At 44.9% G+C, this 19,679-nt stretch overlaps 1 pseudogene; it reads left to right on the top strand.

Moving 5' to 3' along the window:
* Window positions 1-8,508: 8,508 nt before the first annotated feature.
* Window positions 8,509-13,476, top strand: LOC119544672 (annotated as a pseudogene).
* The last annotated feature ends 6,203 nt before the right edge of the window (window positions 13,477-19,679 follow it).

Genomic DNA, 19,679 nt, shown 5'->3' with positions numbered 1-19,679 from the left:
TCAGCTGCCCTGCATACCACTGGAAACACACTAAAACTCTCCAGAATAGGGTGCAAGTCTTTGGGTAACACAGACTCTTAAACTTGATTCTCTATATCTTAAATACTGTGAAATAAACAACACAGCTTACGTCACATGTCCATTGTGTAGCTGCAATCCTATTTCCCCTTGATAGTCAGGATGAATCACCACAGCCAGTACTATAATCCCCTTCCTTGCTTGTTGATTCAGAGGCATGAGAAGCCCAAAGTGGCCAGATGGCAGTCTTAACTTCCAGTTCAATGGAATTATTGTTGTTTCTCCTGATGGGAGCACTCCTCCTTTTGGAACTAAGACTTGTAGACCAGCAGAACTTAAGGCTGTAGGCACAGGAAGCAAAAATTTTCCTAGTGGATCACTAGGAGTGATAGTGAGTGGTGCCACTCCCATTTCCACCCCTTGATTCCTGGACCCATGGAAAAATAAAAGCATTTGCCAGATCAATAGCTGCATGCCAATTACCCGGGGATGTGTTGATATGCGCAAGCAATGATACCGCATCTGGAACAGCAGCTGCAAATGGAGTCACCAACTCGTTAAGCTTATGATAATCCACTGTCATCCTCCAAGACCCATCTGTTTTCTGCATAGGCCAAATAGGAGAGTTGAATGGGATGTGGTGGGAGTCACTACCCTGCATCCTTCAAGTCCTTAAGCATGGCATTAATCTCTGCAATCCCTCCAGGAATCTGGTATTGCTTCTGTTTTTTTTTTTGTTTTTTTTTTTTTCATTTTTATTGAGATTGTTCAGATACCATACAATTATCCAAAGATCCAAAGTGTACAATCACTTGCCTCTGGGTACCCTCATACAGCTGTGCATCCATCACACTTAATTTTTGTTCAATTTTTAGAAACTTTTCATTACTCCAGACAAGAAATAAAGTGAAAGATGAAAAAAGAAAAAAAGAAAAGGAAACTCTAATCCTCCCCTATCCCTAACCAATCCCCCTCAATTGTTGACTCCTAGTATTGATATAGTACATTTGTTGCTGTTTATGAAAAAATGTTGAAATACTACTAACTGTAGTATATAGTTTGTAATAGGTATATAGTTCTTCCCTATATGCCCCTCTATTATTAACTTCTAATTGTATTGTCATACATTTGTTCTGGTTCATGGAAGCGATTTCTAGTATTTGTACAGTTAATCATGGACATTGCCCACCACAGGATTCAGTTTTATACATTCCCATCTTTTGACCTCCAGCTTTCCTTCTGGTAACATATATGACTCTGAGCTTCCCCTTTCCACCTCATTCACACACCATTGGGCACTGTTAGTTATTCTCACATCTCGCTACCAACACCCCTGTTCATTTCCAAACATTTAAGTTCATCCTAGTTGAACATTCTGCTCATACTAAGCAACCACTCCCCATTCTTAAACCTCGTCCTATATCTTGGCACTTTATATTTCATGTCTATGAGTTTACATATTATAATTAATTCCTATCAGTGAGACTCTGCCATAATTGTCCTTATGTGTCTGGCTTATTTCACTCAGTATATTGCCCTCGAGGTTTTGTCATCAACCCATTTTTTTTTAATATGGTTTTGTTCACTCACCATACATTCCATCCCAAGTAAATAATCGATGGTTCTCTGCATGGTCATACATTTATGTCTTCACCATCTTCACCACTATCTATATAAGGGCATCTACATTTCTTCCACAAGGCAGGAGGGAGAGTCAAAGAAGGTAGAGAGGCAAAAGAAAGAGGAAAAGAAAATGACAGCTAGGAAGCAGCAAAAGGAAAAATAACCTTAAATCAAAGTAGAATAAAGAATCAGACAATACCACCAATGTCAAGTGTCTAACGTGCCTCCCCTATCCCCCCCTCTTATCTGCATTTACCTTGGTATATCACCTTTGTTACATTAAAGGAAGCATGATACAATGATTCTATTAGTTACAGTCTCTAGTTTATGCTGATTGCATCCCTCCCCCAATGCCTCCCCATTTTCAACACCTTGCAAGGTTGATATTTGCTTGTTCTTCCTCGTAAAAGAACATATCTGTACATTTTATCACAATTGTTGAATACTCTATATTTCACCAAGTTACATAGTCCCAGTCTTTATCTTTCCTCCTTTCTTGTGGTGTCTCACATGCTCCCCACCTTCCTCTCTCATCCATATTCATAGTTATCTCTGTTCAGTGTACTTACATTGTTGTGCTACCATCTCCCAAAATTGTGTCCCAAACCACACACTCCTGTCTTCTATCACCCTGTAGTGCTCCCTTTAGTATTTCCTGTAGGGCAGGTGTCTTGTTCACAAAGTCTCTCATTGTCTGTTTGTCAGAAAATATTTTGAGCTCTCCCTCATATTTGAAGGACAGCTTTGCTGAATATAGGATTCTTGGTTTGTGGTTTTTCTCTTTCAGTATCTTAAATATATCACACCACTTCCTTCTTGCCTCCATGGTTTCTGCTGAGAGATGTGCACATAGTCTTATTAAGCTTCCTTTGTATGTAATGGATCGCTTTTCTCTTGCTGCTTTCAGGATTCTCTCTGTCTTTGACATTTGATAATCTGATTATTAAGTGTCTTGGCGTAGGCCTATTCATATCTCTTCTGTTTGGAGTACGCTGCACTTCTTGGATCTGTAATTTTATGTCTTTCATAAGAGATGGGAAATTTTCATTAATTATTTCCTCTATTATTGCTTCTGCCCCCTTCCCCTTCTCTTCTCCTTCTGGGACACCAATGATACGTACATTATTGTACTTTGTTTCATCCTTGAGTTCCCGGAGACGTTGCTCATATTTTTTCATTCTTTTCTCCATCTGCTCCTTTGTGTGTAGGCTTTCAGGTGTTTTGTTCTCCAGTTCCTGAGTGTTTTCTTCTGCCTCTTGAGATCTGCTGTTGTATGTTTCCATTGTGTCTTTCATCTCTTGTGTTGTGCCTTTCATTTCCATATATTCTACTGGTTGTTTTTTTGAACTTTTGATTTCTGCCGTATACGTGCCCAGTGCTTCCTTTACAGCCTCTATCTCTTTTGCAATATCTTCTCTAAACTTTTTGATTTGATTTAGCATTAGTTTAAATTCCTGTATCTCAGTTGAAGTGTACATTTGTTCCTTTGACTGGGCCATAACTTTGTTTTTCTTAGTGTAGGTTGTAATTTTCTGTTGTCTAGGCATGGTTTCCTTGGTTATCCAAATCAGGTTTTCCCAGACCAGAACAGGCTCAGGTCCAAGAGGGAAGAAATATTCAGTATCTGGTTTCCCTGCGGGTGTGTCTCAGAAAATTGCTCCAGCCTTTGATGCCTCAGGTCACTGTGCTTTTCTGCCCAGCAGGTGATGCCTGTTAGCCTATAATTCTTGACTGGTGTGAGGAGGTGTGGCCCTGTTCCCCCAGGCTCTGGGGTCTGGTTCTGAATGGAAAGGGCCCCACCCCTTTCCTCCTAGAGAAGACAGAGCCCCCAGGTGGAGGTCATTAGCATTTCAATGGTCTCACTCTCTGCTTGTGCTGTCTCCACCCTTCCCCAAGTCACAGCCCTGGAAACTGAATATGACTGGGGCTTTCTCCACTGAGCCAAAAAAGAAACAGATAGTCCCCTTCAGACCCAGTCCAAGGCAACCCTCCGGCTCTCCAAGGTCAGTCGTCACCCAAAGCCTCTGTTTTTTGGGGCTGCATACCTGGAGTGAGCAGTTCACACTCGCTACTTAAAACCCCAGCTGGAGCTCAGCTGAGCTATATTCGCTTGCTGGGAGAGAGCTTCTCTCTGGCACCACGAGGCTTTGCAGCTTGGGCTATGGGGGAGGGGGTCTCAGGACTTGGATCCGCAGGTTTTACTTACAGATTTTATGCTGTGTTCTTGGGCATTCCTCCCAATTCAGGCTGGTGTATGATAAGTGGATGGTCTCGTTTGTCCCCCTGCAGTTATTCTGGATTATTTACTAGTTGTTTCTGGTTTTTTGTAGTTGTTCCAGGGGGACTACTTAGCTTCCACTCCTCTCTATGCGGCCACCTTGCCCCACCTCCTGCTTCTGGTTTACTATTTTGCCAGGCATGGGCAGTTCCAGTGGCTTCCACTTGACCTTTTCTACCATAATAGCCCTCACTCCATGAGTCAGGGAAACAATGTGGGGATTCTGCCAGTTGCTCAGTATGTCTATTCCAATTATGCATTCTGGAACTGGGGAAATAACCACAGAATGGGTCCGGGGACCCATTGGACACTGTGAGAAGGACCTTAGCTAAAACTCCATTAATCACCTAACCTCCATAAGCCCCTACTCTGACTGGTGGACCAGAGTGACATTTTTGGTCTCCTCGAATTAATGTCACTTGTGAGCCACTGTCTAATAATCCCTGAAATATCTGATCATTTCTGTTTCCCCAATGCACAGTTACCCTGGCAAAAGGCTGCAGGTCCCCTTGGGGAAGGCTGGGAGGAAGATCAATAGTACAAATTTTTGGCAGCGTTAACAGGGTCCTTCTCCAAGGGTACTCAGCCTTCCCCTCATTCAAGGGGCTCTGGGTCTGCAAAATGTCTCAAGTCTGGGAATTGATAAAGGGGCCATGACTCTCTGTTTCTGTAATTCAAGTTAGACTTTTGTTCACTTGACCTAGAATTCTTCTGCTTATACAGATCAAACAAGAATTTAGTAAACTGCCCACCTGTTTTACCTCTAGGTACTTGATCTACTATCCAATGCCATAAGTCTTTGCGAGTCAATTATTTTGAGGGCTGCTTTGAGCCTGTTGTCCATTATGATAGCTACGCCCACCTTGTCTTTGGCGATAAACTACTGCCACATGGCTTCTGCCAGCTTGGGATCTGATTCTCCCCATTGTGTTTAAGGATTCCGGCCCAGTGACAGCAGCTCCCCTAGTAATATCTGACCTACAGAGAAAGGCAACTACAGAGTTCTTCAGGGATGATGGAGCTAGTCTCACAAATTTATTCCTCACAGTCCTGGTAAAAGGTGTGTACTCTGGACACTCCTGGGATGTGTGGGCAGGTCTTCCATGATAAAGCCACTCTAACATTCCAATCTCTCTAAGCCTTTGAATCCCATCCTCTACATTATACCAGGGTAGTTCTGGCATTTTGACCTCAGGTAATGTTGGCCCACTTTTGAATCCACATTTCAGCCAACCACCCAAACAAACTGTTAAGGCTCTTTCTAACCCCTCGAGCTACAACACTGAATGCAGAATCTCTGCTTAGTGGGCCCATATCAATAAATTCAGCCTGAGCCAACTTTAAATTCCTTCCACCATTAGCCCACACCCTTAATATCCATTCCCACACATATTCCCCTGATTTCTGTCTATATACATTGGAAAACTCATGCAGTTCTTTTGGAGTATAGCATAACTCCTCATGGGTCACACTTTGTACCTCACCCTTCAGGGCTTGCCTGTTGGGACTTTAGTCTAGTTATAGGTCTTGAAGAAGAGTGATGGTGTGTTAGGTAATGAAAAGAAGTATCCCTCAAGCTAGTTACCTCAGGACATTCCGTTGCAGTTTCATCCCTTGAAACAGGATTAATCTCCCCAGACAGAGGAGTGAGTGAGGGCTGCTTCCTCAGGGGAGGTGATTACAGGTTTAGCAGGCACTGACAGGGTAACCTCTTTAGGTGGAGGTTGGATGGCAGGTTCCTCAGGGCAGACTGGAGGTCGGGTAGCTGTTTCCTCAAAGCAGGATGGAGGTTGGGTAGCTGTCTCCTCAGGGCAGACTGGAGGTGGGGGGGCAGCTGTTTCCTCAGGGCAGACCATTACAGGTATATCTAGCAAAGACTCAGCAGAATCCAGGGTTCCAATGTCTTCGCTGCCATTATTATCAATCCATATGTCTCCATCCCAAGTTTCAGGATCCCATTCTTTTCTAATCAATGCCTTTACTTTAACAGGAGACACTCTGTGAGGTTGAGATTACGTTGCAAATCTAAGAGCAACCAGCCAACATCCTTATACCTCTTAACTCTGCAATACTCTGTTAAGGTGTCAAAATTACTGTCACCCAGAGCCTTGCTTTCTGCAAGAGTATGTTTAGAAGAATCAGATGGTGATAATTTGTGTATCTCCATTGAGAACTCAGGCCATGAACTGTCAGTACCATCCTGATTACTGGAAATAGTCATTAGTGCCTTTGAATCTAATCAGAGTAGAAAACTAATTGTAAAAGCCCACTTTTAAGATTCTGTTTCTCAAGAACCACTTCTGGTACCCAGATGTATTAGGTAGGGATCTCTAGGGAAACAGAAGCAACAAGAGATATCCGTAAATATGAGATTTTATAAAAGTGTCTTATGCAACTGTGGGGATGCAGGAGTCCAAACTCTGTAGGGCAGGATGCACGAGTTCAAATTCCGTAGGGCAGGCAACGAACTGGCAACTCCGAATAAGGTGTTCGATGAACTCCCCAGGAGATGCTACCTCTGAAGAAGTGAAGATTTGCTGTTTCTTCCTTAAAAGGCTTCAAATGATTGGATTAAATCCAGCTGATTGAATTCTCTCATTTGCAGAAGACATGCCCTTTGTCAATGTAATCAGTCACAAGTGCAGTCAATTGACTGATGATTTAATAAACCAGCCGTCTGGTTTATTAACTAGTCACAAACGTCCTTGCAGTAATGGTTAGGCCATGCTTGCTTGACCAGACACCTGGACACCATCACCTGGCCTAGATGACATGTGAACCTAACCATCACAAGGGGTAAGCTTTTCAACACTGGCTGTGTGGTCCATCCATTGTCAGATGTCTCATATTGTGTTCATGTGGCATAACTAAGGATAATTTTCCACAGAAAACAAGGTATGAGTGGGAGTGATGCTGGACAGGCCCGGGAGTTCTTGGAGAAATTGAGACCTCAACCAAAGACTGGTGCCATGAGTGTTCTTGACTCAGTTGCAGGAAAGAATTCAAGGACTAGTCAGTGTGTTCAGCCAAATAGTTAAATAAGCTTGATGCTGGAGCACCCCGGGAATTCTTGGAGAAGTCAAGACCTTGACCAGGGGCTGAAGGTTCTTGATTCAGCTGCAAGAAAGTATTCAAGTACTAGTCAGTATGTACAGCCAAACAAGGACTAGTCAGGGTGTACAGTCAAAAAGTTTAATGCAAAAGTACACACTCGAAGGGGGAGAAGACTTCTGAGGTCAGGATTCTTGCATCTTAAGGACTTGGAGGGTTCTGGTTATGCTAATAAGGGATTGATGAGCTGCACTTTTAATTGGTTCTTTTCAGGTGTTGACCTGAAGGCTAGGTGTGTGTGTGTATGTGTGGGGGTGGCTAGGTGTGTGCGTCCCAAAAGGAACTTTTTGTCATGGGTCTTAGGGTCACTTTCCCCTCTCTCCTTTCCTATCTAACCCGCCTCAGGAAGGCATGTGGCTTTCTGCCCCAGCCCCTCAGGATATAGCTGCAGAATATAAAACCACTCCAGTGCAGTCTAGAATTGGATCCTCAGCAAGAGGGTGTCCTATCATTCATGATGCAGTCATCTGGTCCCTTTTGTTTTGGTGTCACCCTATGAAAGGCCATGGGGAACTGGCATATTTGGCTACTGTCCTTTTGCTAGCTATGCTAGTAATAAACTGTTAGAATCTAAAAATGGTTCATTGTTACTTTCCCCAACCAAGTCTGTCAGGCCTGGGTCTTTGCCTTTGTCTTGTGCTTGACAGATCACAATAGATTGGATGCAGAAGCAGATAGAGGATTCAGCTTAAGTTGGACATTAAAGAAATTTGTAAAAATATAAAACAATGCTTATTTTGTCACTAAATTCTTTCTTAAGGAAAATAAAGATATTTTTCATAAGAAATATATTATTTAGGTTAAGATGCAATGGGTTTATTATTTTTTGTTTTTAATTTTTAAATTCTATTGGTTTATTCTTCTTTGAAAAAAGAATTAATATATAAATATCTAGAATTTCTACATTGAAACTTCTAATAGGGTAAACAGCAATCTATTTAGCTCACATAAACAAAAGCTCTGCAGTCCTCAAAAATTTTTAAGTGTGTAAAACGATTGTGACAACAAAAGTGAACTGCCTTGGATAAACTCTCCATGCAAAGAGCAGTATGTAAGAATTCCAATTGGAACACTGCAAGAAACCAGAAATGTAAATCTCAAGGCTCTCACCGAGAGAAAGGATCAGTGAATTGTGCCCTATTCTACAGTTGATACTATACAGCAGTGAACACAAACGACTGGATCAACGCATATGCACACTATGCAAAATGAGCTAGTAGCAGAAGTACTTACATTATAAGGGAATTTACAAAACGTCTAAAAGTATGGAAAAAACACTGTATTTGTACTTACTTGTGGTTAAAAATTTAAACACCTGCCCCAGAAGGAACGAGACGGTCCACAGGACTCTGGGCAGGAGTCTTCCCACTCCCAAAATAACACGCGTTACGCCCCCGAGAACTACGCTTCCCGGCAGGCTGCGCGCCGCGCAGTGACGCGCCTCCTTCAGGGTCGCGTGCCCCGTTACGGCACCGCGCGTGGCCGGCATATCACTGCGCATCCCACTCCTGACGCGCGGTCTCCTCGTTGACCCTGTCGGCCCGGGCGCAGGTGTGGGCCCCGCGGGAGCAGCTCCTGGGCTCGGCCACCGTCGGGGGGTCGAGCCGGCGAGGCGGGGACGGCGCCTCCCGGATGCTCCTCCTCCCCTGTGGGAGCTGCAGGGCTCCTCCCTCCGTCTGGTGCGCTGTAAGTGGCTCTCACAGCCGCCTCTCCGTCACTGGAGGGTCCAACTGGCGCTGTCCGCTTGGGCAGTTATTGGCCACAGATGATTATTGAAAACTTGCGATGTGGTGAGTGCGACTGAGGACTTGCGTTTAAAATTTTATTTACATTTAATTAATTTATAGGTAGATAATAAAACTATAAAATATTTTCCCATTAGACACAAGATTGTTGTTTCGGCTAGATTACCTTTCCCTTTAATCATGAAAGTTTAGCGTCACAATTGAGATATGCAGTGTCAATTCACACTTGATTTCGAAGAATTAGGAAAAAATGAAAACTCTCAACCTTCTAAAATTTTGGTTACTTGTTGGAATGATAATATTTTGGATATATTTGGGTTAAATAAAATTTATTATCAAAATTAATTAGGCTTTTTAAAAAAACGTTTTAACATGACTACTAGAAAATTTAAAGTTACGGGCTGATACTTGTGGCTCCCATCATATTGCTCTAGGAGGTGGCTGGATTCGACGCCCTTCTGCGGGAAAGGGTCTGACGCGCATGGACAGGGTCTTCCTTGATTCCTGAGGAAGGGTGTGTAGAGGGGCCTGATGTACCTGTAGGACTCTCTTAACCTGTACAGACGTTAGGGTTCTGTAAATCCAGCAGCACATTGTGCATTTCTGATGTGGGTTCCTGCAGAATCCCTCTTCCCTAGCCACCTACAAGCCTTCCTCGGGGTGAGGTGGGGGGTTTGCTGTAGAGAGGAGGGCTAGGTGATTTGGGGTGTGGGAGTGGGGAAGCCTGCATCCATCACAACCATGTGCCTGCTGAGGCTCTGTTTCTTTCCTACGGAAATAAAAATCCTGATGATTTTAGAAGCTATTGTATGTTTGCAATTTTAATGGCTGCTGAACTGCTATGTAGATAATGTGTTCCAACCAGTCATTAAAGAGTCATAATTTCCTCACTGATTTGACATGCTGTATTTGTAAAATACCATGAATAGAACTCCCAAGCATACACCCATCCATCTTTCTTCTTCTCTTGTCTCAATTGTAGTAATGGCCAACCTGCGATTGACCTACAGTATAAGCAGGGAAACAACCTTCCTTACTGTAAATGACAGAGATTTTTGGAGGTCATTTGTTATCAGATGGTAACCCAGCCTATCCTGACTGATATTCTTTCCTCCAGTGGTAGTGTCCCTCTGAGAGGTCTGGCTTCTTCAGGATGAATTCTAGATGTCTCTTCAGTTTGCTTTTTCATTCAGTCATTGGTTCTACAGACATTTCTTAGGCAGATGTTAAGTGGAGGAGCTCTGAAACCAGTCTTTGGATTCTAGGCTTGGCTCTGCCATTTCGGAGAGACATGATTTTGTGAGCCATGAACCTGACCTCCCAATTCTCTGTTCCCTCTTTTGTGAGATAGAAATAACAACAGTATCTACCTCATGGCTTTGTCAAGATTAATGAAATAATAGACTTAGCCCCCTGCCTGACACAGTGTTTGTGCTTAATTAATGTTAGCCACTGCTACGAGTAGTCCTGGGAGGAGAAGAGCTGTGTATGTCAATGTAGGCAAAATTATGCTTCAGTAAGAAATGCCTCTCAAATCTCAGTGGTTGTCTAACACAGCAATCTAATGCTAAACCTATCTTTAACGTTTTGTGGTTTGGATTTGGGTCTGGTTCATGTCCTTTCAGTCCAGGACCAAGGGAGAAAGAGCAGACCCTATGTGGGACAAGTAGCTCTGACCCTGAGAATTTTCAGGATTTGGACTACTAGCTAGGGACCTGATCTCTCCCCTGTCTGTCCCTCCCTTTCTTTTGGCTCCCTTCCCTTTCCCTTTCCTCCTCTCCACAGTCTGAGATAGAGATCTGATAAGGTTTAATAACCAGAATATATAAATAATTCCCACAACTCAACACAAAGACAAAAAAAATGGGCAGAAGACCTAAATAGACATTTCTTCAAAGAAGACATACAAATGACTAATAAGCTCATGAAAAGATATTCAACATCATTAGCCACTAGGGAAATGAAAATCAAAACCACAATAAGATATCACTTCACACCCACCAGGATGGCTATTATTTTAAAAAGTGGAAAATAGAAAGTGTTGGAGAGGATGAAGAGAAATAGAACTATGTGCATTGCTGGTGGGGATGTAAAATGGTGCAGCCACTGTGGAAAACTGTTTGGTGGTTCCTCACAAAGTTAAACACAGAATTACCATACAGTTCATCATTTCCACTCCTAGTATACTCAGAAGATCCTCTGTGTGTGTGTGTGTGTGTGTGTGTGTGTGTGTATACATCTTTTTGTCCTGTGGTTGGAATGCCTTTGTCACCTTGCAGCCACTTTTTTTTTTTTATTAAGCCATAATTTTAAAAAAGTTTTTATTTTGAAATAACTTCAAACTTACAGGAAAGTTGCAAAAATAATACAAAAACAAAACATAGAGCTCCAACATACCTTCTTGCCCAGATACCAGTATTTACCAACTTTTAGCATTTTGTGACATTTGTTGTATCATTCTATCTATCTAGCTATTATCTAAGCATTTGAGAACGGATTGCATACATCATGTTCCTCTAACACTTAACACTTCCAGGGACATTTCCTGAGAACAAGGACACTCTTGTAACCACTTTAAGTACAGCTATCAAGTCCAAGAAATTTAACATTGATATAAAGCATACAGTCCATATTCCAATTTCTGCAGTTGTCCCAATAATGTCCTTTTTTTTTCCAGGTTAAAGATTAAAAAAAAATTTTTTTTTTAATTTTAGTAACATACCTACAACCTAAAATTTCCCCCTTTGACTACCATTATTTAGTGGTGTTAATTACATTCACAATGTTCTGCTACCATCACTATCATCCATCACCAAAATTTATCCATCACCACCAAGAGAAATTCTGTACCAATTAAGCTTCCACTCACCATTCTCCAACCCTTCCCAGCCCCTGGCAACTTGTATTCTGGTTTCTGACTCTAAATTTGCTTATTCTTCCATCCACTCCTTGAGAGGGGCTCTGCCTCTGACGCATGTGCTAGGACCCAGGCCTCGTTTTTTGAGGTGTTTTAAATGCACTAGAATGATGGCCATGAATCCTACGGCCCCGTGTGCTGTGAGAGCTGTGAGCTGCTCTTCTACAGCCACATCTCTGCTGTCGGTGCCTCAGCCCTGACGCCTGGTGGTGCAGGTGAGCATGACGCAGGCATGGACTCCGAGCTGCTGAGTCCTGGAGCTGGTACCTGTGCCTGCGCGGTCTGCCCTGGTCGCTGTGGCATGGGATGAGATGGCAGGGAATGCTCAGGCTTCCCTCCAGAGACGTTAGACTCTTGCCTTTTTTTCATCCCCAAATTATTTGTTTTTAAGAAGAATTAGCATCTGGCAAGCTGCATTTTAGAAATGCTGTTACAATGGTCTTTAGGACTTTTATTGTTTTTACCATAGTGCCTTTTTGTAAAACAAGGGAAAACAATCACAAGTTTACATTTTTGCATTTCATTAAGATCAGTATTTTTCTAAAAACAAAAGTAACTAGGGAATGGGTGGAGAAGTTGACTCAAGTGTAAGGTGCAAGAGGTGAGACGAGCTGTGGGCCTGGGTCAGTGAAGAGGGGCCTAGAGTCCTGTTTAGGGAAGAAGGCACAGGTAGCCACAGCTGAGGCTCAGAAGGGTTCTCAGGGATCATCATGGAAGACTTGGCAGGGCTGGGTTCTCAAGGCACTTTTTTCTTCCCCCAGCTCTGCTTTCCAAGGACTCTGCTTGCCCTGGGAGGAGGAGGAGAAGCTCAGCTGTCTGGTGAGTAGGGGTCACCCTTCTCTCTTCTAAAATGCTGGCTCATTTCCCAGAGAATCGGGTCTTCTTTTCTCTTTCTTGAGAAGGGAGGAGGAGATCAACATGTGAGTGGTTCATGCCTTGTGTTAGCCATTGTGCTAGGCATTTCATAATGGTTTCTGCATGTAATCTTTTTATTTTATTTTATTGGAGCTTACAGAAAAACATAGCCACATTTAATATTAAGAATTCAGGGTATTTTAAAAATATAAGGGTAACTTTTTGTAAATACCTGACATTATTAAAGTCTTAAAATACACTATTAAAATTCACTATATCAATATTCACACAAATAATTATAATCTCTAATAGTTCCTAGTAGTATGATCTTGTATACTGGATTTCTTTTTAACTCTCCTATGGAAATTTTCAAACAAATGCAAAGGTAGAAAAAAAAGACTTAATGGGAGCAACCCTAGTGACAGGAGGTGAAGCAGCAGGGCAGGTTGCCCCGTTTCCCCTCCCCCTTCCCTTCTCTGGTTGAGTTCCCAGACCCCCTACACTCCACAGTCCCGATCCCGCTGTGTCCCAGAAACAGGAAGAGGAGAACCCTTCAGAGGAGACTGGCGAGGAGAAGCAGGACGTGCAGGAGAAGGAAGGTATTCTCCTTGAGAGAGCTGAGGAGGCAAAGCTAGAGGCAAAATATCCAAGCCTAGGACAAAAGCCTGGAGGCTCCAACTTCCTCATGAAGAGACTCCAGAAAGGGTAAAAGTACTTTGACTCAGGAGACTACAACATGGCCAAAGCCAAGATGAAGAATCAGCAGGTGCCAAGTGCAGGACCAGAGAAGAACCTGGTGGCTGGTGACCACATCCCCACCCCACAGGATGTGCCCCAGAGAAAATCCTCACTCATCACCAGCAATCTTGCGAGGTAACCTGGGCCCCCCTCCTCTCCGTTCCTCACCCACTGGACTTTCATATAATATAGGCAGGAATGAAGTGGGCATTTAGTCAGGTCTTCTCAGCTTGCTAGCCAGAGATAACTGGTTTTGCTAGGGGCTGCTGAGAAGGTCATGTGGTTGAAGAGGGGTTCTGAGATTATTTATTTGGTTAAATTGAGATTTTTACACCCTCACTGAAGCTGAGGTAGGAGGCCAGAAATAGGATAATAAGATTGGATAATGCTGCACATTCTCTTTTGTATGAACAACTGGGGAGATGTGCTTTCTCCTTTTGGAATTTCAAAATTGTTTAGGTTGACACCTGGGAATACTATGGCAAATTTAACATCCCAAGGCTGACCTGACTAGTTGGGAAAGGTAGAGTGAATGAGATATGTTTTCTGTGCTTCTAAATGTTTTGTCCTTTGGGCTGTTATTGCTTCATGTTTCCATAATAGGAAGCGTAGAGAATCTTAAAGAAAGAAAAACTGGTTTGCTTGCCTAAAAGTGTAATGCCAACTTAACCTCCTCGACTCAGTATCTCTTACAGTTTGCCCTGACTCTCAAACAATATAGAGATTGATGAACATTATTTATAGAAAACGGGCACCTTCTCTCTCTCCCAGCATGTTGCTTTGGAAGGGTTTCATGGGATAGTGGAAAGACCACTAATTTAAGAATCAAGATATCTGGGTTCTAGTTCCACTCAATCTTGCAGGACTAATGTATAACTTTGCTCAGGTCATTTGGCCTTTCTGGATTCTATTTCCTCATCTATAAAATGGAATTGAAGATATAGATTGATTCTGATTCTAAAATCCTATAACTACCAAGTGAAAAACTGTGCTATTCATTGTAAAGCTGAAAGTGAGGATGGCCCCATGGGAAAGCCTCTGCCTGGGAAAGTGACAGAGGGGAACTGTTTGAGGGCTACGTGGGGAGAAAGGAAATTGAGGTTTGAGGGTTGTAAACTCAGGCAAGGGGACTTCATAGATGTAATGGAGTTGGGGATCAGGAAAAAACTCTACAAAGCTAGCCATGGGAGCTTCTTGCCTCTGCCCCTAGCCTCTTTGCTGGCCTGCAGCTGAGCCTTAGCTAAACTGCTGTGGCAGCAGAGCTGTGGGCTGAAGGAAACATGCTTCGTCATGCACATGTGGAGCCCCACATTTCAGAGTATGGAGGGAGGAAGCTAAATTTTTAAGTTGGGTGGTCAGGGTAGGCCTCTATGAGGAGGTATGGAAGTTAGACATGTGGATCTAGTGGAAAACTATTCCAGGCAGGGAGAACAACCAGGGCTAAGGCCCTAAGGCAGGAGCATGCCTTGCCTGTTTGAGGGAAAGCAAGGAGGCCAATGTGATTGGAGTACAGAGAGCAAGGTGGAGAGTAGGAAGAGATACCTTCTGTGACCTAGAAGTTAAAAAAGTATAAATTTCAAGTGTAATTAAATCTATCAAAATTGAATTTTTTATATTATTGGGTATCATAAATCATATGTTCCTTCATTTATTTTAAAACTAGGTTGTTTCTCTAGGTTGGCAAATACAGAGTTATTCTGGATGTTCCTGAGTTCTCGATTACAGTCATATTTTCAGTGTTGCACGTTTCTTTGAGAAGCTTTTTCAAGGTGTTTCTTAACTTGGTACAATTATGAATTAAGTAGTTCTGATTTGCTCTATTTTTGTCTTCTTGGACCTATTTTGAATTACTTTCATTGAGTTTGAAGTGGCTTCATTTCACTCCGTTTGGCTTCTGACCAAGTTTTTCCATCTACTCAGATGAGGTGTCATCATTTAAAATTTTATTTAAACTGACCAATCTCATTTGGTCTGTTTGTGTCTTGTTTCATCTGGTGTTGCTCATACATTTCATTGATTCTGAGGAATAGATTAAAATAGCCTTAAAATTATCTGTGGTAGTACTGTGGTTATGAAAGAGAATATAGCTAATTTTAGGAAATATACATGGAAATATTTGAGAGTATGCAATTTACTCTCAAATGGTTCAGAGGAAACAAGATGTATATACATACGTATATACATACACATATACAGAGAGAGAAGGAAAGAATGATAAAGCAAATGGAGTAAAATGTTAAAAATAGGTAATCTGGGTAAAGGGTACACAGATGTTCTTTATCCATTTGCTTTTTGAAGGACATCTTGGTTGCTCCCAGTTTTTGGCACTTATGGATATAAGCTGCTACAAAGCTTCATGTGCAGGTTTTGTGTGGACTTAAGTTTTCAGTCATGTAGGCACATACCTAGGAGTGTGATTCTGGATCATAGTATAAGACTGTGTTTAGCTTTGTAAGAAACTGCCCAACCATCTGTGATGATTATGTTCATGTGTCAACTTGGCCAGGTGATGGTGCCCAGGTGTCTGGTCAAGCAAGCACTGGTCTAACAGTTACTGGAAGGACATTTGTGGCTGCTTAATAAACCAGAAGGCTGGTTTATTAAACCGTTAGTCAATTGACTGCTTCTGTGGCTGATTCCATCAATAAAGGGTATGTCTTCTGTAATAAGAGAATTCAAGTAGCTGGATTTAATCCAATCAGTTGAAGATGGTGCGGGTGGCTGAGCTTGTACCTCGACTTACCAGGCCTGGGCCAGGGGACCTGATATCACCCCCTGGGGAGGGTAGTGGGTACGGGCGTTAGTGCCCTCTGCAGCCCCCCCGAGCCTGGGGAGCGAGGTCGAGGCAGCTCCCTTTTCCTCACCCAAAATGCCACTGGCAGGGGAGGCTTGCCGGAGGAAACCGCCTTTCTCCCAACCGCCCTTTCCTCACTTCCTTATCTTGCCCGCACACTCCCCTGTGCCAAGGCAACTCCTGCCACCGCCAGCGCGCATGCACCGTGGCCAGAACAACTCCCGCCCGCTGCAACGGCTCCTGCGTCCTCTCAGAACCAATCCTAGCCCCTATCCCTTCAGTATTGCCATTTAAGGCTACTTCACCTCTTTTCCAGCCCTGCCCTTCTTACCAGCCTATATAACCTGTAATCACCCCTGAATAAAGCTCTTTGGCGCATACTCCTACTGGATGAAGAGTGTCTTGTCCTTATCGCCGCCCTCCACACCTTGCACGCCTCCCGCCGAGGACCTGGCCAAGTCCTCCGCCTCGCCCTCGCCTCCGGGAAAGAGCCCCCGCCGCCGGTACCCTTTAAGCAGCCCCGAGAGCTGAGGGCTCCGCTACCGGCCACCACTCCCCCCAGAAGCAGTAACCGCGACCACAACTGGTGCCCCGTGTGAGGAAGCGTCTCCACACAACAGTTCGGCAGGTCGCCCGCTCGCCCGGACGCCTCTCCAGCTTCCCGTTTCCTCGCCTGCAAGGTAAGGGCCGCCTCTCCTTCGCCGCTTCCGGAGCCGTGTGAGGTTCACCGCTCCGAAGCCGCTCCTCCCTTCCCCCACGCTCTCTTCGTCCGGTGGGAGTGTGCGCCAAGGAGAGCTCTCTTCGTCCTCTTGTATGCGCACTTCTATGACCCCCGTTCCTCCTAACGCTCTCCCTCTTCCCCTCCATTACTTTGCTGTGGTTCTTTGTATCTTTGTTTCCTCATTTGGCGCCGTGTGCCTCTTTGCAACCGCCCCCCCCCCCCCGACTACTCCCGTTGCCAAAGGGCACTGCTTTCCGCTCTCGCCGTCTCCTTCGGCCTTGCGGCCACAGTTTATCTCATTCTCTCTGCTCGGTAAACAACCCCCCCTCCTCCCCCCTCAGCTATGGGTAATCGTCTGTCTACGTGCCAGGCACCTCAAGTTCGTGCTCTAGCGGGTCTCCTAGACACTCATCGCTACAAAGTGTCTGTTCGGCAGCTGCAAGTATACTGGGACCTCCTGCTGCCCTTTAACCCATGGCTCACCACTTGCCATCTTTGGGACCCTGTTACTTATGATCGTCTTATTGATCAAGTCACTAACGCCATGGAACATGAGAGCAAGCGCTTCCCTCCCGGCTTGCTCCCCACCTTAATAACCATCCGCTCCTGCCTTCAAGGCTCCCTCCCCCCTGATCGAGGCCCCATTAAATCCAAGGAGGCCCTATCAACCCAGCCAACAGATTCAGATAGCGATACTAATTCAAATCATGACTCGGACACGGAGTCCTTAGTCGAGCAGATTAACAACGCGCTCGAGGTGACTCCCAAAAAGCAAAATAACACTGCGCCACGCCAAGATGGCGAACTTCCTCCTTCTTTTTCCATCGAGGGGAGGAAATGCTCCGGCGATGACATCAGCCCTAAGCTGGGCTGGAAACCCCGAACGCTTTACCCCGCCCTTCCACAGGGCGGAGCTAGTCCGCCATCTCGTGCCTTGAACCCCGCCCTTTCACAGGGCGGGGCTGATCCACCATCTTGTGTCTTAGCCACGCCCACCGTGCCGCCATCTTGCGACGCTTGGGGCCTCCCACTCCCACCTCCCCCTTCGGCGAGCTCCCCCTCGGAGCCGCTACCGGCAGCTGCCGCCGCTCCTCCCACCCTGCCGACTAACAACCCCTGGCTGCCTTCTACACCTCAAGGCAACCCTTGGGGCAACGCTCCCCCTACCCCCACTCCCGCGCCAAGCCCTCTGCAAGCGCGTCCTCCTTTCTCTCGTGCTTTTCGCTGCTTTCCTCTTAACCTTGCCCCCACCCCACAGAAACCGTATGACTGGTATCCCATTGACTCAGATACTATCAAGCAGCTTCGCAGGGCCGTCAAGGAGGACGGGTTAGGTAGCCCATACGCTTCCCAAATACTGCAGGATCTCGGCATGGACTATTGCATCCCCCAAGACTGGGCCTCGCTTGCCCGTTCCATTCTTAACCCTGGTCAGTTTGTTGACTGGCGTGCTCACTTCCAGGCGGAAGCAGCTAAGCAAAGTGAACAAGACGCAGCCCTTGGAGTCTATCATCCCCCCGAAGCCTATATGGGCACTGGAGCGTTTCTAAATGCGTCTGCTTATATTAATGCACCTGCCACCTTTTGGCCTATCCTTTGGGGAATCGCCTTACGAGCATTTGCCAACTGCTCTGCCTGTCGGCCTAATAAATTCACCAAGCTCTTCCAGGAGCCGAGTAAGCCTTTCGCCACCTTTGTCTCCAGAGTCGAAAAAACCTGCGCTCAAAAGGTAAGTAATCCCCAGGCCCAATATTACATGTGCCCATCCTCAAATCCTGGAAAATTGTGCTGTAATTCCCCCAACGAGTACTACTGTGCATACTGGGGGTGTGAAACATTAGCCACTAATTGGAAGCCTCCTGTTCCTAATCATTACCTTACCTTAAAGTGGGCCCCTACAAGGTGCAAACTCCCTACTGTTAACTGGCTCGGCCAAGAAAGTAAGGGATCCTGCACACATCTTAATCTTACAGTGCAGCTCCCCACTGATCCCTCCTGGTTACTCGGTCAAACTTGGGGCTTCAGAATCTATGAGAAAGGAACCGACCGAGGATCACTTATTCTAATAAAAAAGGAGGCTGTAAGCCAACCATACCAAAATACTGCTTTAAAAACACCCTCTGGCATAGGTCCCAATAAAGTCATTAACCCCCTTTTTCCACAGCTCTCCAGCCGCACCTTAGCTCCGACTAAGCGCACTTCAACTACATCTCAAACCCCACCACCCCAACCTTTCCTACCCCCCTCTCGTTACTCCTCTCCCCTCCTCAGCCTTATCCAAGCGGCCTTCGCCTCAGTAAATTCCTCCCACCCCTATCTTACCTCCTCTTGTTGGCTTTACCTCTCCACTTCCTCCCCCCTGTATGAGCCAGTTGCCTCCAACCTTTCCTTTTCAGAAAATACAGAAAACAGCCCCTTGGAATACAATTGGAATACCTCTGCCGTCCCCCTAACCTTTCATTCAGTCTCCTTTAACTCTCCCAGCCTCACAGCTTGTGCCAGCTACTCATCTCCCAGCAGCTCGGCAAAATTTCTCATTCCGCATAACTCCTCCCAATGGCTCTGCTCCTCTACAGGACTTACCCCCTGTCTCAGCACGAATATCATCAGTGAATATAAAGAAACTTGCCTCCTAATTGTCCTTATCCCTAGGGTCTTATACCACAGCGAAGAAGACTTCTTCCTCTGTCTGGAAAAAACTGCAGCTCCTGCCCTTCTGCAAAAGCGAGAGCCCATCACCGCCCTCACAATTGCCTCCCTCCTAGGTCTTGCCGGCACTGGCACCGGAATCGCTGCACTAGCCAGTCAAGACTCCGCCCTAACTCACCTCAGGGCGGCTGTTGACGAAGACATTCATCACTTACAAAACGCTATTTACC

The sequence above is a fragment of the Choloepus didactylus genome, chromosome 1 (assembly GCF_015220235.1).
Source record: "Choloepus didactylus isolate mChoDid1 chromosome 1, mChoDid1.pri, whole genome shotgun sequence".
NCBI classification, from domain to species: Eukaryota; Metazoa; Chordata; class Mammalia; order Pilosa; family Megalonychidae; genus Choloepus; species Choloepus didactylus.
Note: the sequence above shows the minus strand (reverse complement) of the source record. Positions and strands in the feature narration are given on the sequence as shown.